We start from the raw sequence: 25,391 nt of genomic DNA on the forward strand, positions 1-25,391 counted from the left end.
ATGAGACCAGAGCCAGGACTCTGACCAGTGCTGAGTACCACCAGAGTTGCCAAAAACAAACAACATATACATAGTAAATACCAAATTGCTTTTTATATATATAAAATGTGTATATATATACATACACACACACACACACACACACACACACACACACACACATATATATATATATACTTCCTCAGTAGATTTTTCCTGAGTAACATGATAAAAATTGATTTAAGGCAAAATTTATATATAATTTACATTAAAATATTATTATGCTTCAGTCAGAATAATTATACCATAGTTCAGGCAATACATATACAACTTTTAGAAGATGATCAAACTGGGGTTAGCTGCATGCAATACAAGTCCCCTACTTGCTATATATCTTTCCAGCCCTGATCCCCACCTTTGAGATCAGTAAAGTGGCAGCAATCACAGCAAATTCTTTCTCACAACAACTTGATTTTCCAAACATTACATGCTTTTTTGTTTTTTCTTCATAAACTTTCTTTCCTAATTCTTCCATCTTAAATTCCTCTGCTCTGTATCTTAATTAAAACATGTTTGCAAAGCATATTAAATTCTTTAGGATAAAACATAATGGAATTACGTATATGCACAGTAATGTGATATCTTGGTTACCTCCATAATTTCCAGACTACTCCAAATTGGAAGCAGCAAAGAAATGTACAACGTGAAGTTATACGTAATACATAGCACATGTCCACTGAGTGTCCAGAAAACTGGAAGCACATTTCCACTGGGTGTCCTAGAAAGTTTTATTTAATACATGAAAAAAAATACTCTTTATTAAATGGGAACAAATTGAAACAGGAAGCTAATTTTAGTTCAATAAAGTTAACTTTGATTTACTGAACTATCAGGGAAAAATTGAATAATCTTGTACAATGATTTTTAATCTCAAACCTCAGTTTCTTTATCTGTGAAATGTGGAGTTAGAATCACTCATCTCATTTACTTTCGAGATCTGCCAAAATGTCAAGTTAACAGGCTAGTACAATTTTTTATGTAGAGACTTATATATACACTATTGTATATAACATTACCTTTATAATTTGAGGTCTGAATGATCAAGATGACAAATGAGTTCATGGTTTAAACATAAGTGAATTGCAGAAGATTACAAAATTTAAATGATTGCCTTAAATATTAACTATTTGCAATATCTACTCACTTATTCTTAACATCAGATACACTCTGGGTACCCTTTCAAATATAGAACTAATGAGATTTTTTCTTCTAGGGTGTCCCTTATTGCTATTTTACTTTTATTCTTTAATCACTTAATCACTTAACTTCCCGTTAGTCGTCAATTTGCTCGAGTGGGCGCCAGTAAAGTCTCCATTTGTTCCTGTTGCATGCTAGTGTAGCCCAATGGCATCTGTTCGCTCCGGGAACATGAAGGGCCTCAAACCGATCGTTCATGATCTTGACGAAGAAGTCAGACCATCTGGTAGGTGGGCGGCCAGGCGGTCTTTTGACATCCCGTGGAATCCAGTCTGTAACAGCTCTAGTCCAGCGGTCGTCTTTAAATCTCATTACGTGACCAGCCCATCTGATTTTCGACACCTTGGCAAATGAGACAGCGTCCCTGATTCTTGATCATCGACAGATGTCAGAACTCCGGATTCTTTCTCTCATTTGAGTGAAACGTGATATTCTAAGCATAGCTCTTTCTATTCTTCTTTGGGAGACCTGAATAGTGTTCTCATCTTGTTTGCGTAGGGCCCAGGTCTCTGAGGCATATGTTAATGCAGGAAGAACAGTGGAATCAGAGATGTGCCCCGAGCCGGAGGTTCTTCGTCCTCTTAGCTATTTCTTCGATGTTCTTGAAGGCGTTCCAAGCCGCTCTCTTCCTCCTGTGCAGCTCGGGTGCCAGGTCATTTGTCATGTTGACCTCTCGACCTAGGTACACATAGCTGTTGCATTCGGAGATGGAGATGGTCATTCCGTTGAGAGCGAATGGGGCGTCAGGAACAAGGCTGTTTCTCATAAACATTGTCTTTGTAAGATTCAGCTGTAGTCCTACCTTTCCACACTCACGGTCAAAGTCGGCCAGCATTTGTGCCGCTTGGCTGATGTTTGGTGTTATTAAAACAATGTCATCAGCAAAGCGGAGGTGGTGTACTTGCCGACCATCTATCTTCACTCCCATTCCTTCCCATTCCAGTTGTCGCATGATGTTCTCGAGGGTGGCACTGAAGAGTTTTGGTGAAATGGTATCACCCTGCCGCACCCCTCTCTTGACATCAACGATCACTTCTTTGTAGAATGGTGAGATCCTCGTAGTGAATCCGCAATACAACTCACGGAGGATCCTGATGTATTGGTCTTGAATGCCCTGATTGGCTAGGGCTTCAATGACTGCTTCCGTCTCAACAGAATCAAAGGCCTTCTTTAAATCAATGAACGTTAAAGAGAGCGGCATCTTGAACTCCCGAGAAACCTCAATAAGCTTGGATATCGTGTGGATATGGTCGATGGTGCTGAATCCTTTGCGGAACCCTGCTTGCTCGCATGGTTGTCCTTCATCTAGTGTTCTGCCAATCCTATTCTGGATGACTCGAGGGAACAACTTGTAGATGACAGAAAATAGGCAGATCGGGCGATAGTTGCCAATGTCATGGATGTCTCCCTTCTTGAACAGTAGTACGGTCCTGCTGGTTTTCCATTGGGACGGAACCTTGCATTCAGACAGGTAGTGAGTGAAGAGCCAAGCCAGTGTATTGATGAGTACTGACGGCAGGTTCTTCAGGTGTTCAGGTCTGACTTGTCTGGGCCGGGTGCTGTTTGTTTCTTTACCGAAGAAATGGCGTGTCGGATTTCGGAAGGGAGAACGTTGGGAACGACATATCCATCCTGTGGAATTTGGTATGTCAGCAAGTGGATATGGCTATCTAAGAGATTTGAGTAGAAGTCATGGATAATCTTCTCCATTGACGTTCTGGAGGATGTGATGGATCCATCAGGACGTCGGAGGGCAGTCATCTTGGTCTTATAGTTGGCGAAGGACAGGCGGGCGTTACGAATACTTTTCCCGGCTTCTGCCGCATCTACCAGTACTTTTGCTCTTCTCTCTTTGAGGTCTTCCTTGATCACATCTCTGCACTGCTTTGCGAGCTCGGACGTTAGCTTGCGGTTGCCTGAGGTATGCGCCAAACCACGCTGGCGAATTAGCTCAAGAGTTTTCGAAGATAGGCGATTTTTTGTGGCCACCTCTCTCTTGGCGTTCCTCGCACATTCATGGAGGTGCTGAACCAGTCGATCGTATTCCTCGTCAATGTTGTCAACAATGGCATCTTCCCATGTTGCCGCAATAGTACCAAAGAGTTCCCAGTTGGTGGTCATTCTGGGAGTTCTCTTTTTGAACTTTGCAGCCCTTTCTCCCCGCTCTGTGAAGTAGAATTTTGCACGAAGGAGTTGGTGGTCCGATCCCGTTTGAAATTTTGGGACTACAGCGACATCGGTCAGGCAAAACCATCCATTGAATATGATGTGGTCTATTTCATTGTGGAATTGTCCACCGGGAGACTCCCATGTGCATCGTTTAGATTCTGCCTTCTGGAACTGTGAGTTACTATGAATGGTATTGGTCGACATGATGAACTCAGACAGTCTCTCACCCTGTTTGTTCCATTCTAAGCCATGGGTCCCGATGTGAAGTTCTTCAGCTGATCTTCTTGGTCCTATCTTGGCATTAAAATCACCCACAATGATCTTGTAGAAGGTGTGGTCTTCTTTATAGAACTTCTCTAGCTCCATGTAGAACTTCTCGATTTCTCTTTCATCATAATGAGATGTTGGTGCGTAGATAACGAAGATAGAAACTGCAGGCAGTGAGCCACATCTATTCAAATGTAAACGTCCTATTCGGGTTGTTAGGCATTCAAATGAATCAATGCTCTTGGCCAAGTTTGTGTTGACAAGGACACTGACGCCTCCAACACCTCTTTTATCGCATGTTCTTTTATTCCTTACATGTATTTATCCTCCATCTAAATTATAAATTCATTAAAGAAAGGCATAAGTTTTGGACTTTCTATCTTTGAAAGGAATTTCATATTTAGGCATCAGAGACTGAGCTATCAGTGAATCAGTAACTTTTATCTGATCATCATATCAGCTACATTACCATTACCATTAAATATGAACCACATTAAGTGCCTGTGTAATATATCATAAGGAGAATAAATATGGTTCCAAAGCCCAACTATGCTAAAGCTTCTACCCTGTAATTTTCAGATTTGAAAAATCATAAATCACTGCCTGCCTTTTAGAGATGTCACAAGATTATGTGAAATAATATCATCAATGCTGACATATAATAGATATTTGATAAGTTCTAACTATCAGTAAGTTATTATTAAAGTGATTAGAGCAAGTCGTTTGCATCTGTACATTTACACAACTAATTGGTGGTTTTGACTTCTATGTGCAAGATTGCTTGAGACTCTTCTCAAATATTTTAACTCTTAGGATCTGTCTCTAAATTATGACTTTGTTGCTCCTTGGCTATGCTATCTTACAGGAGTTTTTTAAAATAACAGCCACATTTTTAAATACTTCAGTTAGAACATTCCTCAGAGTCCCAGAGGTATGAAACATTTGATTCTCTACTATTAAAATATTGAAATATTTGATACTTATTAACTTGCAAGTTAGGCATCTTCTTGAAACAACCTGGAAGCTATTAACATAAAAAAACGCAGATAAAATTACCTAGTATAACTTTTTGATAAAAAAAATTGCTTTCTTATAACCTTAAGTTATATAAGAGGCCCTCCTACTTCATATTACACCATCACTTCCAATTTTCTAGTATGGTTAAGGCTTCAGCTTATCCACATATTCTTTAAATTTTAATATTTTCAGAAATCTTTTTTATGGTAAAGTTTACAATAGTTTTCATTTTATTCCTTGTCAAATGGCAATCCAATGTGTAATTGAGATTAAGTCAATTTTAGTAAATTTCTTCAAGGTTTTTGACACATGTTCCTTTGCTCAACTTTCAAGTACTATAGAATTTTGAACAGTTATTCTAAATTATTTTACAGTTAAAATATCCTTAGTATTTAAAGTCCTAGTTTTTTATTAATAAACCAACACAAAGATATTAAGACATTATTAAAAAATGATTAAATAGCACAGTGGGTAAGGCGTTTGCCTTGCATGCGGCCAACCTGGGTTCGATTCCCAGTATCCCATATGTCCCCAGAGCACCACCAGGACTGATTCCTGAGTGCAAAACCAGGAGTAACCCCTGACCATCACTGCGTGTGACCCAAAAAGCAAAAAAAAAAAATAATAATAATAATAAATAAAAAATAAATGATTAACTGATTTTATTCTTCCCCAAAGATGTCATTTCTTAATGTATTGGTTAAGACATAAGGCTGATTGCTTTAAGACAAAAATCAAAATAATGATTGCTGCTCCAAAGAAACAATACAGAGTAAGAGACTTGTCTTGCACATAACAGACTCCTATTTCATCCCCAGAAAAATATGGGTCTCCAAGCACTGACAGGAGTCATCTCTAAGCTTACTCCAGACAAGAGTCAGGAGTCAGTTCTGAACAGACAGGTGTGGCAACAACAACTACAACAACAACAACAACAACAACAACAACAACAACACACACACACACACAAAACCTTTGAGAAGACTGAAGTTATTTTCTCCTCACATGAAGTGAGGCTACCACCTAGGGCTATAGGAAATACCACCATCAGCAGAGACACACTCCTATCTTGTTGCCTCAGCATTAACTTGCATTTTACTATACGAGGTAGATATCGGTTCCTATCGATGCATCCACATAATGGCTCATGGGACGTGCTAATTAGAAAAATAAAATGTCTCTTGCCTTTGAAGTGCACAATCATAAGTGGTCCCTATAAATTTCATCCACATCCTAGTTGACAAAACTTAGTCATCTGAGCTTATGTAATTTGAAAGGAAGATATTAAAAAAAAATATATATATATATAAGGTTTAGCTGAGTTGTCATGTAAATTCTTTTTAAACTAGATTCTATAATTTATACATTTTAGTTTCCATATCACTGTATCACCGTCATCCTGTTGTTCATCGATTTCCTTTAGCAGGAACCAGTAACGTCTCCTTCATCCTCACCCTGAGATTTTAGAAAGTGCCACATTTGAGGCTCTTTCAGGGTCAGGGGAATGAGACCCATCATTGTTATGGGTTTTGGTTTCCATATAAGTAGTGAAAAAATAGGCATTAGGAAAAATCTAGTTTTTTCCTATCACTAATAATCAGTAAACTCAAGTGAATTAATAAACAATGAGTCCTATTTAGTCTATGCACTGGCTGAGGAATTTAGAATACTCTGATGGGCTTCTGAGAAAGGTTAAAACAAAGGTAAAAAAAAAGTAATAGGAAAGAGGAAGCTGAGGCATTAGAAACCAAGTGTGATTACTTTTTGTTAGTATTCTACTTAAAGTTCCGTCTGATGAGTTAAGCATTTAACGTGTTCAGATCTAATCTGCCAAGTGTATAACCTGCCAACAAATTAAGGGAAGCAGCATTTTTACTTATAACAGTAAGTTAGGTGGAGATATATGGACTTGTTAAACTAGTACAAACCAGTGTCAAATATTCAATTTTGATCACCAACTCAGTACAAATTCCCCAAACTGCTAAAATTTGAAGATATATATTTACTTTGTAGTACAGGTTATGAGTGTTCTAGAGCAGTAAGCAAGTAATTTTCCCCTTTCAGGGTTATTTAATATTTCTGTGTATAAATGTACCACTGTTATTCAGCTAATTCCCCATTGTTGATAATTTGTTCTTTACTGTTGCAAAACAAATGACTTGTGTGTATATTATATATCACAATATTGGCATCATATCTGTAGGACAGTATTAAATATTATACTATATATAATTCTAATATTTTTAAAAAAGCTGTGGTGTTATTTAACCTTATATTGTAACCTTGGTCTTTACCTTTTCAGGTATAGAGGATTCTCTTGTATATCATGAGCAATTCGGCCTGCAAGAGTGCGCTAGCCACAGGCATCATGAAGAAGCCACACTGCTACCAGCCCGACATGGTGGCGCTGTGGGAGATCTGCCCCTATCAGAAGTCCACTGAGCTGCTTATCCGCAAGCTGCACAAGATCCCACAGGAATTCAAGACCGACCTGCGCTCCCAGAGCTCGGCTGTTATGGCACTGCAGGAGGCGTGTGAGGCCTACCTGGTGGGGCTCTTCGAGGATACCAACTTTTGCACCATCCACGCTAAGCACGTCACATTATGTCCAGGGACATCCAGCCGGCGTGCCACATCCTTGGAGAGAGGGCATCAAGTTTACAATGCTAAATCTCAGGGCTGGGACAAATGGAGATGCTACTGGCACCCGCTCAAGCAAATCGATAATTAACGGGATGATAGTGCTATAGTTCTATCATGAGCAAAAATGAAATTAATCAGTAATTACTTGACACTTTCCTGCATATGTTTTGATATGATATGCTTTACCCTTTATTAATACTTAGGAGACTATTAGCGAGCTGCTTAATCTCTGGGAACAGCCTGGCCTGCCCAGTTTTGGTGATCTTGGGCAGCTCGCCCAGCTGGGAAGGCCCATGCCACAGGGCATATGAAGGAGGAAACGAGGGCCAAGCTGGTTGATTGATCAGTTGCCGTTTATTACATTCTCCCCACATGCCTGTTTCAGTCTCTCTGAGACCCCCACTCTAGTCTCAAACTGTCCCTCATTCCCATCTCCTCCTGCCTCTCCCACTCATATCTCAGCACTCCCTCTTGCAGCCTGGAATGTCTCTCCTCTCCCCCAACTCTCTAGTCTTTCACCCCCCAGCACTCTGGGCCAACACTACACCCAGTCCAGTAGCAAAATCAACATAAGAAAGCCCTTCCTGACTGCTTATCATGCTCAAGGGCAGAAACACTACCTATGGGTATTCCTCTTTTCCTTTGTCAAATAACTAAATCAACATCTTAATTAACATCTTAATTCTACTTCTTAATATTATAAGTTAATATTATAAGAAGTAGAATTAAGATGTTAATTAAGTTATTTTTGTATGGACACAGTAAGAGGTACATTGAGGCTTGTAGGGTGGCTTTCCTGGAAACATCTTGCCACAGACTCAGACTACAGTGCTCAGACCAGATTAATCTTTCCTAACCCTAGCAGGGTCCAAATCTAGTTATTACTTTTTGGATCATGACAGAATTTGTCCATGACCATGCTCTTAACTTATAGTTAAGCATTCCTATAGTTATTATAATTAAGCACTTTGGCCAAGCTCATTTCGATGCCAGGGTAGCATGTAGCTCACCACTTGCCCTGGGTCTATCCAGTTCCTCATAGGGACCCCGCTTTTGGGGTACTAGGGAATAAGGGCAACTGAGGCTTAAGTGGAGAGAACAAATATCCAGGAGGTAAATATCATTGACAGTCAATTAACTCCCAAGTTACAAAAGCAAAGCATTAACTGTCTTCTTGTACTCATACAAAAAGGACATTGCTCTGAATTAACTATGCAAAGGACTCAAGGAGAAGAGAAAAGCAATATTTACAGGTCAATAGAGCACAAAGAAGTTACAAATAAACACAGAGAAATGGGAGCACTGTGATGGGAGCAACCCAATAAACCTAAGCTCCCTGCGACAAGGCAGAAAGGACAAACCAATGTTATACTACAGTGAGCAATTATACATTACTATTCTCAAACTTCCCTTATTCATTGATGTCAGAAAATACAACTATTACATTTTACACCATCTTCCTTAAAACTATTATTTAGTCTTTGCTAAGAGTTAAAGATAAATTCAATGTTTGACTCCACTCTTATTCAAAAACTCTTAGTTATTTGGTCTATTCTCTAACAGACTTTTGGTAGGGTACCAGAGAACAGTATTTAATGAATTTCTGAAAGTTCATAGACATTGCCTTTGACTTTTTTAACAAAACGATTATTTTAGATCATATTTTTTTCTTAGCACAGCGGGTAGGGCGTTTGCCTTGCACGCAGCCAACATGGCCGACCCGAGTTCGATTCCTCCGCCCCTCTCGGAGAGCCCTGCAAGCTACCGAGAGAATTCGATATGCCAGACACAGTAACAACAAAGTCTCCAATGGAGACGTTACTGGGCCCGCTCGAGCAAATCGATGATCAACGGGAAGGCCTTTACTTTACCTTTACTATATTTTTTTCTGAGTAATCCAGATAAATCGTTCCATTTACTTTCAGCTTAAAAGAGAACTATTCTTTCCTCTAACAGTTATGTGTTCATTTTGACTGGATGCACTAGTATATTATATATATATATATATATATATTTTATATATACCGATATATGAATTATATTATATATTTATTATTTTGCACAATAAAGTTTCTTTGATAGATTCTATTTTTCACTTTCTCTGTTTCCTTTTGTCTCCCTTTAGTTCTTGGTTTATATTTTTCATTCATTTTATCATTCTTTTATTTTTTAATTTATTTTGGGGTTGGAGCCACACCCAACAATGTTCAGGAGCAAATTCTGACATGGAGCTAAGGGTTATTCCTCTGGTGCTCAGGGATTGGACCTGGGCCTCTGCATGGAAACCAGGTGTTCCAGCCCTTTGAACGAACCTGCAGCATCATCATAATTTTAAAGCATTTCATATGGGGTTTATTCATTTTGGTTTCTTATAATTTAATGTTTATTTGTCCCTTACTTTTATAAATCTTACTTGGGTTTTGACAGATCTCTTTATAAACTTTTTTCCTTTATCCTCTTGTTGTTTATTCTGCTTATTCAAAGCTTCCAGCATTTTATAAATTTCTTTTATAGCATACCAAATGCTAGGCTAGGGATTTCAGTTGTCCTGGAGCCATGTCTTTTTGTTCTTTTTTTGTATATAAGAAATTGTTCCGTGATTTTGTTCCGGTATTATTTTATGTAAATATTTTTATCTTCTACTAAGAAATGTCTGAGGCTAGAGTAGATTCCCAGTTTCATAGCAATGGGTTACCCCCTTTCTCTATGTTTCTGCAATATTCAAAAGATGATCTAGTATATACATAAATCTAATTCTCTTACTCTATCAATTTTATTTGGAATTTCTCTTTTCTTTGACTCATGCCCCACTTTTGACAAATTTTAATTTTACTCTTGGAAGATTCAAATCCATGTTAGATTTTATTCTTCTGGAGTGTTGAGCCACTGGGGTGGGTTGAGCAAACCATTCCAATCTTGACCACCTCACCATGCTCCTCATGCACTGTCGCACTGTTGCACTGTCCTCCTGTTATTCATCGATTTGCTTGAGAGGGTCCAGTAATGTCTCCATTGTGAGACTTGTTGTTACTGTGTTTGGCATATCAAATCTACCCATAATTTGGGGGCTGCACACTATCATATTTATATATGAGCTTTGTATTATGTTTTCATCATTAGCTATCCTGAGTTTGCCAGCTGTCAAGGCAAGTCTCTTCTTGATGTGAGTGTCACATCATAGGTATCTTGTTGGTATTGCTGAATTGTTCTACTTTGTTCTCATTTAGAGTTTATAGTTATCCATGTTACTCAGTTGTGTTATATATAGTTACTGAGTGGCTTATTATTTTTTTACTATTATAGTTTGCTTTTTGGGTCACACCTGGCAATGCACAGGGGTTCCTCCTGGCTCTGCACTCAGGAGTTACTCCTGGTGGTGCTCAGGGGACCATATGGGATGCTGGGAATCGAACCCGGGTCGGCCGCATGCAAGGCAAACGCCCTACCGCTGTGGAGCGATAGCACAGCGGGTAGGGCGTTTGCCTTGCACGCAGCCCACATGACCGACCTGAATTTTATTCCTCCACCCCTCTCGGAGAGCCCGGCAAGCTACCGAGAGTATCTCGCCCGCACGGCAGAGCCTGGCAAGCTCCCTGTGACGTATTCGATATGCCAAACACAGTAACAACAAAAGTCTCCAATGGAGACGTTACTGGGCCCGCTTGAGCAAATCGATGATCAACAGGAGGGCCTTTACCTTTACCTTACTATTATAGTTATCCTGCTTCTTTCTTTGTGGGACTTTATGCAATTAACTTGTAATTTTCTTTGATTCCTTATCTGTAAACATGTTATTTCAGAATTTGATTCATTGTTTTCATGAGATTCAACAAGTCTCATGATGGAGACGTTACTGGGCCTGCTCGAGCAAATCTATGAACAACAGGAGGACCGTGATCATGACCGTGACTCAATTTTAAGTATTTTAATTTGTGTATTTGTATATACAAGATTCCATATGGCTGCTTTTTTTTCCTTTTCTCATCTGCACTGTCAATATGTGGTGGTAGAAGTTATCTTTGTTTCTGAAACAGCAGAGATTTAACAACCAAGTATTTTATGTCTTTCAAAATAAATAAGATTTCAGTAAGCAGTAATGAGACAAGAGGGAATAGCTTCTAAGTGATGAGATAAACGGAAGATAAACAGGTACTGAAGCAAAGATTGTAAAATGAAATAAAGAAGAAATAATACAGAATAGACTATAGAAGTATTGAATAGAGCATAGAACAGGTAGAATATACAATGGAGTACAGAAGAAAGACTATGTACTGTTGGAGCCACATCTTTAGGATTCTGAATATCTTTCCAAAGTATGAACTTGTGCTAACTTTATATTTTAGGAAGATAACCTATTAGTGATGAAAAGGAAAGAGAAAAGTACTGTGATCACCACCAGAGGCCACTGCAATGAAGAACATACCATATTTTGGGTACACAGAGTTATCACTGGAGGGAACTTCTATCTGCATAGAAATAATCATCCTGCATGTTGTTTACTCTTCTTTCCTGATTTTTAATTTTTTTCTGTAGTACACGGGATTGAAGGCAGAAACAAAGATATACAAGTCAAACTTTCTATCACTGAGTACATCCCTAGCCCTGTTTGCTCTTACACATTAAACCCCACCAAAGTCTGTTGGAACAGAAAAATGGGAAATTACCTTCTATCATGGACTGCTTAAGGCAGATAAACTTCCGTTTTGCTGAGGAAATTACTCATACTACAGCTAAAAATGTTGAAGAAAGAAATACAGGATAAGATGGCAAGAGAGTTAGTAAACTTTCTTTGCATAAGACTGTTCCAGGTTTAATCAATGGTACAGTGTGTGATTGATCACCTGAGTACCGTCAGGAGTGATCATTGAGTGCAGTCAGAAGTAAGCCCTTTAAACAATGTGTGTGCTTTATTCCCATTGAATAGAAAAAAGAAATACAGGTTAACATATCATATACAATATTTATTTGTTTAAAGTCAACTAGACTTCTGCAGAAGCTGAGATTTAAGTAACAGAGCAGTATTCCAGTAAGAATGAAACCTAGGAAACATCACTGAAAGTACTGAACTTTGAAAAATAATATATCTATGCTAGATTCTAGTGCTGTCCTGTCCTAGGTATTTTCAGCTCATATTTTGCTTCTCCTTTGAGCTGTTGGAAGGCAGTATACATTCTAAATGCACCTATGGTGGATGTTGTCTCTTTCTTATTGGCCAGAAAACAATTTCCCTGTCACATAAGAATTTTCTAAGCTTAATTTCATCTGAGGATGCAATTCGAGCATATATTCTTTAACAAATGATGTAGAGCAATCAGTAGATAAAGATCCCCGGCTTTCTCCTCTCTTGATGGGAACATCTAAGCTGCTTCTAGAAAATGCCTTAAAGTATTCCACTAAGACTGAGCCCTCAGTTACTCACCATCTACTCATCAACACTTATCATTGAGCTCCTTTCCATGTTTAAGTTGCCATATGTTACTTTATCCCTCTCGGAGAGCCCGGAAAGCTACTGAGAGTATCTCGCCCGCATGGCAAAGCCTGGCAAGCTCCCTGTGACGTATTCGATATGCCAGACATAGTAACAACAAAGTCTCCAATGGAGACGTTACTGCGCCCGCTCGAGCAAATCGATGATTAACGGGAGGGCCTTTTTTTACTATGTTACTTTATACATCCTGGGCACACACTTCTAGTTATCTTTATATCAAAACCATTGTCTTGTCAAATGCTTTCTCTGCATCTATTGATATGATCATATGGTTTTTATCTTTTCTTTTGTTGCTATGATAGATTATGCTGATTGATTTCCAAATGGTAAACCATCCTTGCATCTCCGGGATGAATCCCACTTGGTCATGGTGTATGATCTTTTTGATGAGTTGTTGAATTCTATTTGTTAGTATTTTGTTGAGGATCTTCACATCCAGTTCATCAGGGATATCGGCCTGTAGTTTTCTTTTCTTGTGGTGTCTTTGTTCCTTTTGGTATTAGAGAGATATGGGCTTCATAGAAACTGTTTGGGAGAGTTTCTGTTTCTTCAATTTCCTGGAAAAGCTTGAGAATAACTAGCAATAGGTCCTCTTTAAATGTTTGGGAAAAATCGCTAGTGAATCCATCTGGACCTGGGCTTTTGTTTTAGGGGAGCTTTTTGATTACAGTTAAAATTTCCTTGATGTTAATAGGTCTGTTCAGGTACTCTACATCGTCTTGATTCAGCCTTGAGATATTATAGGAATCTAGAAATTTATCCATTTTTTCTAGGTTCTCTTGTTTGGTGGCATACAGACTTTCAAAGTAGTCTCTGATGATCTTTTGGATTTCTTTGGTTTCTGTTATGATATCCCCCTTCTCATTTATGATTAGGTTTATTAAGGTTCTCTCTCTCTCCTTTCTTTGTGAGTCTTGTTAGAAGTTTATCTATCTTGTTTATTTTCTCGAAGAACCAGCTCTTGGTTTCATTGATCTTTCTGATTGTGTTTTTGGTTTCCATGTATTTGATTTCTGCTCTAAGTTTTATGATCGCGTTCCTTTTGCCTGATTTGGGTTCCTTTTGTTGATCCTTTTCTAAGATCTTGAGTTGTGAAGTCAAGTTGTTTACGTGGGCCCATTCTTCCTTCCTGAGAAATGTTTGCAGAGCTATAAATTTCTCCTTAACACAGCTTTAACTGTATCCCATAGGTTCTGGTAGTTCATGTATTCATTCTCATTTGTTTCTAGGTATCTTTTGACTTTGTCCTTGACTTCCTTCCTAACCCACTTGTTGTTCAATGTTTAGTTGTTTAATATCCAGGTATTTGATTTGATTCTCTGTGTCTGTGTGTGATTCACTTCTATTCTTAGTGCATCATGGTCTGAAAAGACTGCTGGTACTATTTATATCTTCCTGATTCTATTGAGGTATGTTTTGTGTCCTAGAACAAGGTCTATTTTGGAAAATGTTCCGTGTGCACTGGAGAAGAATGTGTATTCTTTATTTTAGGGGTGTAAAGCACTGTACAGGTCTTTAAGCCATTTATCTTCTCTTCCTTCATTCAAAGCCATTGTTTCCTTGCTGAGTTTTGTTCTTGTTGATCCATCCAGAGGTGATAAGGTGACGCTGAAGTCTCTGGATTTAATTGCGTTGCTAGTAATGTGGTCCTTAAAATCTGTTAGTAGTTGTTTTAAATATGTAGCTGTTCCCTCATTAGGTGCGTATACATTCAAGAGTGTGATTTCTTCCTGTTGTACATATACAGCACCTGTTTATGATGAAAACCCTTGACAAAATGGGTATAGAGGGGACTTTCCTCAATATAGTTAAAGCCATCTATCACAAGCCTACAGCAAGCATCATCCTCAATGGGGAAAAACTGAGACCCTTCCCTCTAAGATCAGGGACGAGACATGGATGCCCAATCTCTCCACTAGCACTGGAAATATTTGCAATAGCGGTTATGCAAGAAAAAGATATTAAGGGCATTCAGGCAGGAAAAAAGAAATCAAGCTCTCACTCTTCGCAAATGATATTATACTATACTTATAGAACCCTAAAATGTCTACCAAGAAACTCCTAGAAACAATGAACTTTTATAGTAAAGTTGCTATAAAATCAGTACCCAAAAGTCCATGGCTTTTTTATATGAAAATAGTGAAAGAGAAGAAAGTGACAAAAAAAATCCTGCTCACAATTATGCCCTAGAAAATCAAGTACCTAGGAATCAGCTTAACTTAGGAAGCAAAAAACCTGTACAAGGAAAACTACAAAATGCTACCTCAGGAAATAAAAGAAGACACAAGGAAAGGGAAAGAGATCCCCTGCTCATCGATTGGGAGAATTAACATTGTCAAAATAGCAATACTTTCTAAAGCATTGTACAAATTAGATATGATCCGTATAACAATACCCATGACATTCTTCAAATAAATGGAGTAAACACTCCTGAAATTCGTATGGAACAAATACGCCCCCACGAATAGCTAAAGCAATTCTTGGGAAAAAGAAAATCGGAGGAATCAACCTCTCTAATTTCAAACTCTACTACAAAGCAGTAATAATTAAAACAGCATGGTACTGGAACAAAGGCAGAGCTGTAGACCAATGGAACAGGGTTGAATATACTGACATCTCCCCCCAAGCATACAAGCATCTAATCTTTGATAAGGGGGCAAGAAAAGTGAAGTGGAGCAAGGAAAGCCTCTTTAACAAATTGTGCTGGCAAAACTGGATCGCTACATGCAAAAAAAAAATGGGTTCAGATCTCTGCCTTACATCCTGTACAAAAGTAAGATCAAAATGGATTAAAGACCTCAACATCAGACCGGAATCCATAAGGTACATTGAAGACAAGGTTGGCAAAACCTTCCATGATACTGAAGCTAATGGTATCTTCAAAGATGTGACACTACTGGCCAAGCAATTGGAAACAGAGATAAACAAATGGGACTATCTTAAACTGAGAAGCTTCTACACCTAAAAAGAAACAGTGACCAAAATACAAAGACAGTCTACAGAATGGGAAAGGATATTTGCCCAATACACATCTGACAAGGGGCTGATATCAAGGATATGCAAAGTACTGGTTAAACTCCACAAGAAGAAAACATCCAACCCCATCAAAAAATTGGGTGATGAAATGAAAAGAAACTTTCTCAAAGAAGAAATCTGAATGACAAAAAGGCACATGAGAAAATGCTCTACATCATTAATCATCAGGGAGACTCAGATCAAAACAACAATGAGATATCATCTCACACCACCGAGATATCATCTCACATCCAAAAGAACAAAAGCAACCTGTGTTGGTGCGGATGTGGAGAGAAAGGGACCCTTCTTCACTGCTGGTGGGAATGCCGACTGGTTCATCCCTTTAGGAAAACAGTATGGACGATTCTCCAAAAATTAGAAATCGAGCTCCCATTTGACCCAGCAATACCACTCCTGGGAATATATCCCAGAGAGGCAAAAAAGTTTAGTCGAAGTGACATCTGCACTTGTTTGTTCATTGCAGCACTGTTTACAATAGCCAGAATCTGGAAAAACCTGAGTCCCTGATAACAGATGACTGGTTAAAGAAACTTTGGTACATCTACACAGTGGAGTACTATCTAGCTGTTAGAAAAGATGAAGTGATAAAATTTAAGTGGTACTACATGGAAAGTATCATGCTAAGCGAAATGAGTAAGAAAGAGAGGGACAGACATAAAAATATTGCATTCGTCTGGGGAAGATAAAGTAACAAAATAGTAAACTGACACCCAAGAATAGTTGAGATAAGTACCAGGAGGTTTATTCTATATCTTGGAGATCCAGCCGCACATGCTAGGGGAAAAGGCAGCACAGATAGAGAAGGGAGTACCAAATAAAGGGTGTTGGGAGGATCCTTCCAGGATGGGAGATGCATGCTGAAAGTAGACTATAGACTGAACATGATTGCCACTAAATTCCTCTTCTTCAAACCACAGCACCCAAAGGAGAGAGAGAACAAAAGGAATGCCCTGCCACAGAGGCAGGGTGGAATGGGGGCATGGGGGTGGAAGGGATACTGAGACCCATGGTGCTGGAAAATGGGCACTGGTGGAGGAATGGGTACTTGATCATTGTATAACTGAAACCCAAGCACAAAAATATGTAAGTCTACAACTGTATTTCTTGGTGTTTCACTAATAAAAATTAATAAATTAAATTAAAAATACTTTTATCTTTATAAGAGTACCCAGGTGATAAGGAGAACTTAATTTTTTAAATTTTTTTCCAAAATATTTGATATTTTGGTTCAAGTATTCCTGGAAAATCTCTTCCATTTAAACTTGTTAAACAGTAATTAAAAGAATTTCTTCCTTAATATAGAAACTATATTTCTCACATTGCTATTCAATGTGCCTAATCTTGGATAGAATAGATAGATATTAAATAATTATATATTGAATAAATGACTGAATGAATGAAGAAAAGAAATGCTGATACGCAAGTCAGTTGTTCATGAAATTTAGTAATAAGCAGCCATAGGAGGTTTATTCAGAAACCTGACATTAAGAAGTGATAGACATTTCAGAAAGCAGGCACTTACCATGAAGAAGCAGAAAAGGGATTTGTGGAATATATTTTTTTTTCAAAAAAGAAACTTAATGCTCAACTTGTGAGCAGAAAGAAAATGATGAATCCTGTTGTGTTCATTTAATCCTTACACTGTTAATGTAATTCAGGTCTTATCTGTTTCAATTAAGGGGTAGAGAAAATAATGAAAAAGTGAAGATAACTGTCCGAGTTTATGCAGTAAATAGTGATTGGAGAATGATGAAACATGTCACATGTTGTGCTAGCTGTCATTGATTTGTAGAAGTGAAGACTCCTACAAAGACATGAAGAGCCTCCTTTCTGAAGAAATCAGCCACAGAGGTACTGTCTCTCCAATTCCACCTGGGAAAGTCTGTTCCCTGTGAAGAAATATTGTCAGGGTGGAGTTTGGTGAATAGGTCTGCTGTCCCAACAGGATAATATCTCTTACAGAATTTACCCATAATTTTTGGAAAAAAATAGAAGGAATTCCCTGTGGTGTTACAAATGGAACCAAATACTGCCAATACTTAAAAAATAAATAAATACTTTAAAAATTGGCAGCACAGAACTATTTCTTTTCTTCTTTTTCCATCTATTATGTATTTGTTTGAGCAGGCAGCAGTAACTTCTCTATTGTGAGAATTTTTGTTACTGTCTCTGGCATATTGAATACACCACAGGAAGCTTGCAAGGCTCTGCCATGCGGGTGGGATACTCTCGGTAGCTTGCCGGGCTCTCCGAGAGGGACGGAGGAATAGAACCCAAGTGGGCTACGTGCAAGGCAAATTCCCTACCCACTGTCCTATCACTCCAGCCCTTTTATATATTACTGAACATAATTTCCTCAATTATAACTGAAGTAATCACTCTCTTTTTAAATGTGTGCTCCCTCTCTAACATTAGAAATACAGTGTTTCGCATGCATCACTGTATTTCCATGGTAGCAATTTCTCCAAATCTTTGCCTTGTGACCTCAATGAATGCATTTGGCAGGCAGAAAAGGCTGATTGGAAAAGGAGGAGCTTTTGTGAACACTAAGTACCATGGGAAATCAGCAGTGATGTGAAAAGAAATATATAAAATCTACCTAGCGCAATATATCTGCTTTTAAGGAACTTCATTAAAAGTATATATTCCTTAAAGTTTGTCTTGGACTGACTGTGGTTTTCTACAGATAAAACTTTAAGAGCATTTAAAGTTCTTTTTCAAAGTGTTTTTTTTTAATCTTGGGCCACACCTAGAGATGCTCAAGGTTTACTCATAGCTCTGCACACAGGAATCACTCCTATGGGGCTTGGGGAAGCATATGGGGTGTTAGGTATCAAACCAGGGTCAACATGAGCAAGCAAGTGCTTTATCTTCTGTACTAATACTCCAGCCCCTCATTTCTCTTATTTTTAATTTACTCAATATAAACTCTGATAGAGAAAAGGAGAACGTATTTTCTTTGTAACAGGACTCATATCATTTGCCATTGATTTTTTTTTAATTGGGCTGGAGTGAGAGCACAGCGGGTAGAGCAGTTGCCTTGCATCCAGCTGGCCCTGGCTGAGCAGGGTTTGATTCCTCCACCCCTCTCAGAAAGCCCGGCAAGCTGCCTAGAGTATCTCACCCGCATGGCAAAGCCTGGCAAGCTACCTGTGACATATTTGATATGCCAAACACAGTAACAACAAATCTCACAATTTGTTGTGAGACATTACTGGTGCCCACTCAAGCAAATCGATGAACAACAGGAAGACAGTGATAGTGACAGTTTCTTAAAATTATCAAATCAAAGCTAGAGAGATTTGTTTTTTGAAATGGAAATTGAGCCACCAGGAGTTGTCTGAGCAAAGATGCGCTTTGTTTCAGAGGAGGTATTTATCTTGCTATGTTCTAGAATTCAGTCTTTACTAATATCTTAACTCAGAAGAACATTTTGAATCTAAGAAATATGTTGCACAGAATTGTCCCTCAGTGAGGGCTAATCAGTGAGCACCTAATGAAACAAGGAATGAATGAGTAGTCTACCAGTTGGGGCAAAAGAACCAGAACTCATATATGGACATGGTGAGTATCATGATCAGTGAAATGTGTCAGAAGGAGAAGAACAGGCATAGAATGATTGCAGTCATTTGTTGAATATTAAAAAAAATAACATAAGACCAATACACAAGGACGGGAAAAACAAGGGCGAGGAAGATTATTCTATGGTTGGAAGCCTGCTACAAGTGTTGGGGGAGGTGATAGGTATAGAGAAGGGACCATTCTGACAAAGATAGTTGGAAATGATCACCCTGGATAGCAATTGTGTGCTGAAAGTAGGTAAAGAAACACACAATATAATCTCTCAATATCTGTGTTGCAAACTATAGTGCCCAGAAGGAGAGAGAGAGAGAGAGAGAGAGAGAGAGAGAGAGAGAGAGAGAGAGACAGAGACAGAGAGACAGAGAGAGACAGAGACAGAGAGAGACAGTGAGAGACAGAGACAGAGACATAGTCAGAGACAGACAGAGAGGTGGGGGTTGGTTGATGGAGAGAAAAGTGTCTGCCATAGAACCATAGAGGCAGATTGTGGGACGGGACAGCAGTAGGGAAGTAAGGAAACTAGGGTCATTAGCAATGAAATGGACACACTAGGATGGTTGAGTGTTGGATCATTATGTGACTGAAATCTGATCACAAACAGCTTTGTAACTATGTATCTCATGGTGACTCCATTAAAAAAAAACTAAAAAAAAAAAACAGAACTCAGGAACTCATAGTAGATAATCAAAAGATGGTAAAACAAGAAATAGAGGTCGAGGAGTACTAATATGGGAGGTGGTGGTGGATATGTATATCCAGCAGGAAAATGTAGTAATTAATAGCATAAATCTTCAAATTCAGTCACATACGGAATCGTATTCTACAAGCACAGCTATTTTTTAGATACTGGATGTGAAACTTTATTTCTCTACCCCTAAATTTTCTCAATTGAAAAGATGTGCATTCATTTATCCACTATTTTCAAATTTACATTTTCAAATCAGTCTTTGTTCTAAAATCTGGATAAACATGTATGCAATAAATGGTTTTACATAAAACACTGAAGACTGACACTTAAATAAAAGTCTGTGTTTTTTCCCCTCCAACCGATAGTGAGGATTGGAGAGCATATAACTATGAAAGAACTATGTGATAGGAATGAAGAGAACAGAGTATAAAGATATTGAGTCTTGAAAGAGTAGGCATCGTCAGGGAGCTGAAATGAAATAGGTATGTGTTGTGGATGAGGGGAATATAGGAGTTGAGGGCTCCTGCTAGGCAGAGGTTAATCATGAAGAAATTCATGTTAGTCTAAAAAGACTTACTATTTAAATGTTATGGAAAATGTAGAGAGAGTGTTTTTGTCCCCTATTCCTTCACAATTGTCAAATATAAATGGATTATGATGGGATGTGGTGAATTCACCAAGAATGTCCATGGTGGAGTGTTTGATCTAGGTGCAAGCTGCTTAGGGCAGCAAGGTAGACAGCATGGTTCAATACCATCGATCAAATGAGCTCTACAATCACTGTGACAGGCAGTTTATAAAGCATAAGGTGAAAATAAGAGTGCAGCTGAGGGCTGTTTACCTAGGCCTACAACTTGTAATAAACCCTAACAGATAATTTTTTTGAAGTTTTAAAGGAAAGGTGGCAAAGTCTTTTACATCAGTATAAGAACATGACTAGCAAAGTTTGTATGTGTAAACGAAGTCAGGTAATAGATCTGCTACTAACTTTCCCTGTCCAAATGTGGTGATTCCAAAAACTGTACATAACAGAATTTATGCCTAGAGATTCTGAATTAATTGACGGAAATGTATGGACTGTGTGTATTTTCTGTGGTGTGTGTGTGTGTACTTAATAAGTAGAAATCTTCAAGATTTCTAGCTTGTAAAAACATAAAATGAGCAGAATATCCTCAAATTTAAAGAACTGTACTATATTATATCACCCACTCTTAATGACTAGCCACATAACAAATAGAAAAGCAAAAATGAACAAGATTTTGAGAAACAACACAGAGGTTAAGGCATACACCTTGAATGCAGCTGACCCAGTTTCATTCCCCAGAATCTCATGGTCCTTGAGCATTCATTGGTGTAGTTTTTGAAATCATTGTGCATTACCAGGTATAGGCCCTGCAGCCCATAAGCACCACTGGAGTAGTCTGGAGAACGAAATGCCCATTCTTAGGGTTTTGCTTTAACCACTGCTTGTCTTACAGAAAATAACTGAAAAAGATAAATAGGCCTCCTGAACACTGTATGAACACACACACACACACACACACACACACAAAATGAACACTAACCAGGGCTAGCTCAGTACTAAAACATTTGCCTTACCAGTGTACAAGTGTGAAACACTGAGTTTGATCCTCAGCATCACCCCAAAAATCCTCAAAACTACAACATAAATATACTCCTGTGTTGCCATTAAAAATGTTTTCATAACTGTACTCAATATTCAAAAGATTTTGAACAATATAATGTGAAAATAACACCACTTTAGTGGACCTTAGAGTCATAATTGGAATTTGTGTGGATGTAGAGGCACTCTACAAAGAAGAGAAACTTTTCTCTGGACTCCTTGTAACAGAATAGAAGCTGACACTTCTATTTTAAAGCATGTCCTGCTTCCTCTGTTCATATTGAGTGTGTTGTAGAGGGAAGGGCTTTGTTTAGTCAACGTGTCTAATGATGACAGGTCAGTTTGTTATCCAAACTCCCTGTATACATTATTTTTCTGCTCTGCTAGACAAAGAAAATTATTGTTAACTGGAGAAACAGGTACAGAAAAGAATTATGACCCTCTACACACTCTTATTTTTTAATTTACAAGTGAAGAAACTTTAGGCAGAAACAATGTTGTCTTGGGTACCTCGAGGACATTATACAATTGAGATGGAAGACTTTGGCCTTCTCTGGAGACAAATGATGGGATCCTCCAAATGTTGTTCATATCCCAAGGCTTTATTTCAGTATAAATAAGGAAGAAGCCTCTAGAAACAGTGTGTGTGGTAAATCTTCCTGAAGAACAAAGTAGGTGTGCTAAGATTGTGTAGCAGGAGGCCTCAAATGACAGTAACTTTTACATGTACCCAATTATCTCTCATAATAACAATGCCCCAAGCCTGAGAAAGTGAGTTGCCAATGGTCCTAATCAGTGTTGAAGCTGCCATCCACTGAGACTTGATGTCTGAGTTCCAGCTCTGTGATACCCCTCTAAGGCACTATGGTTAGCTGTGCCCTCACGGAGGAGGGGGAAACAGACAGTCTTAGTTAGAGTGACTAAGCACATAGGGTATTCTATCTCATTTTTGCTTAGCCTCATTCTTGGAGCTCCCACATTGTTTAAAATAAGATGGTCTTAGTAACTCACTTTGCTAAGTAGTCAGAGGAGGAATGTTTCCTGCATGTCTAACTGGCTGGGTTGAATAGGCATACATCATTCTACCAAACAGCAGAATGCTGAAGTTTCTCGTTGGGCTGTATCTAACATAAAGATAGATGAGCAAGCTATAGTAAGGAAAAGATTGTTTTATATTTCAATTGTATTTTATGAATATGACCAGTTGTTTGAACCATCTTAGAAGGCAAGTTTAATTCATTAATTAATTTTACACATAAAAATACATTTTAATAAAATTATTTTTAAAATTAAGGCCATGTGCCATATAAAACTCAACTTATTGGTTTCCTACCTTAATTGATTCATAGAGAGTTCACAAAACATTTAAACTGATAATCTAATACTACAGCATATACTTGAAATGATAAAAATAGTAAAGTGAAAAGTTAGTGCTTATAAAATAACAACATTTTAAGATGGGATTACTTTTATTTCAAAATTCTTTATATTTTTATCTCTTTAAGGCAATCTTGATAAAATTATTTTACCTTTAAGAATGCCTTAGTTTTTAAGAAGCTTCTGCATCTCAAAAGAAACAGTGACCAAAATACAAAGACAGCCTACAGAATGGGAAAGGATATCCGCCAAATACACATCCGACAAGGGGTTGATATCAAGGACATACAAGGTACTGGTTGAACTCCACAAGAAGAAAACACCCAACCCCATCAAAAAACGGGGCGAGGAAATGAACAGAAACTTTCGCAAAGAAGAAATCCGAATGGCTAAAAGGCACAAGAGAAAATGCTCTACATCACTAATCATCAGAGAGATGCAGATCAAAACAACAATGAGATATCATTTCATACCACAGAGACTGCCCCACATCCAAAAGAACAAAAGCAATAGGTGCTGGAGTGGATGTGGCGAGAAAGGGACCCTCCTTCACTGCTGGTGGGAATGCCGACTGGTCCAACCCTTTTGGAAAACAGTATGAAAGATTCTCAAAAAATTAGTATTTGATCTCCCATTTGACCCAGCAATACCACTCCTGGGAATATATCCCAGAGAGGCAAAAAAATATAGTTGAAGTGACATCTGCACTTGTTCATTGCAGCACAGGAATTTTGCTCCATTACTTGGAGGCCAGCCACACATGCTAGGGGAAAAGGAAACTCAGATAGAGAAGAGAGCACCAAATAAAGGGTGTTGGGAGGATCCTCCCAGGGTAGGAGAAGCATGTTGAAAGTAGACTATAGACCAAACATGATTGCCACTCAATGTCTCTCTTGCAAACCACAGGACCCAAAAGGAGAGAGAGCGAACAAGGGGGAATGCCCTGCCACAGAGGCAGGGTGGGAAAGGGGAGGAGGGGGTTAGGAGGGATGCTGGGACCCGTGGTGGTGGAGGATGGGTGCTGGTGGAGGGATGGGTAATTGATCATTGTGTGACTGAAACCAAAGTACAAAAATTTGTAAGTCTATAACTGCGCCTTATGGTGTTTCACCAATAAAATAATAATAATAATAATAATAATAATAATAATTGAAGCATAAGCTTCTAAACAGAAAAAAAGAATGCCTTATTTTTCATCCCTTTCATGAATATTAGAGTATTAAGTCATTTTCTATATAAGCGTAATTTGGGAAGATTCAAGAAAATCAGATGTAGGATTTACATCAGATTTTTTCTCCATTAAGTTTACCTGAAAAGAAGGTGAGGTTTTCAAATTTCCATATTAATTTCATAAATTAGAATCCTAGGAAGTAGAGTCTAAACTTCTTAGAGATTCCCTCAAGATATTCAAGACTGAATACCAGTAAACTTCCTCAAAGTGAAATATACTTTATCTGAAGGAAACAATTCCAAACACATCTCACATATAAGATTATTGAGTAACAAAAAGTGAGTATTTGTGAAAAGTTACTACTTCACAGAGTTTTTATTAAAAGAAAATAGACCCTAAGGTTTTGGTCTCCAAGTGAAGTAGTTAAAATGATCTCTATAAGATATTGGGATCAAAACCAAGTAAATCTATCCTATTTTACTAGTCCACTATCCTAAGTAATTTCAACAATAAAAGAGGTGTGTGTGTGTGTGGTGGTGTATGGTAGAGCGTGTTAAGTGAGCATGAAATAATTACCAGTAGGAACATGGATACTAATGAGTTTTCCTAGGAGACATTCTGAATATCACTATCATCACCAGTTCTGCTTATTGATGTCTTAAAGTCAGTTTTATTGAGACATACTGGCATACTGTCACCGTCACTGTCACTGTCCTTTCGTTGTTCATGATTTGCTCTAGCGGGCCCAGTAATGTCTCCATTGTGACAATTGTTACTGTGTTTGGCATATCAAACATGTCACAGGTAGCTTGCTAGGCTTTGCCGTGAGGATTAAATACTCTCTGTAGCTTGCCAGGCTCTCCGAGAGGGGCAGAGGAATTGAACTTGGGTCGGCCATGTTGGCTGCATGCAAGGGAAATGCCTTACCCGCTGTACTATCGCTCCAGCCCCTACTGGCATACATTAAAATGAATTCATTTTAGGTGTATATGCTTGAGATTTGACAAATTATTTAGTCAAGCAACCATCACCACAACTAAGACATAAACTATTTTCACTTTCTTGGAGTTCCATTAAGATGGCCATCTCTTTC

The 25,391-nt window shown here is 38.3% G+C and overlaps 1 pseudogene; it reads left to right on the top strand.

Moving 5' to 3' along the window:
• Positions 1-7,015: 7,015 nt before the first annotated feature.
• On the top strand, positions 7,016-7,359 carry LOC130045516 (uncharacterized; annotated as a pseudogene).
• Positions 7,360-25,391: the final 18,032 nt, after the last annotated feature.

The sequence above is a fragment of the Sorex fumeus genome, unplaced genomic scaffold (assembly GCF_029834395.1).
Source record: "Sorex fumeus unplaced genomic scaffold, SorFum_2.1 ptg000128l, whole genome shotgun sequence".
Classification (NCBI taxonomy): domain Eukaryota; kingdom Metazoa; phylum Chordata; class Mammalia; order Eulipotyphla; family Soricidae; genus Sorex; species Sorex fumeus.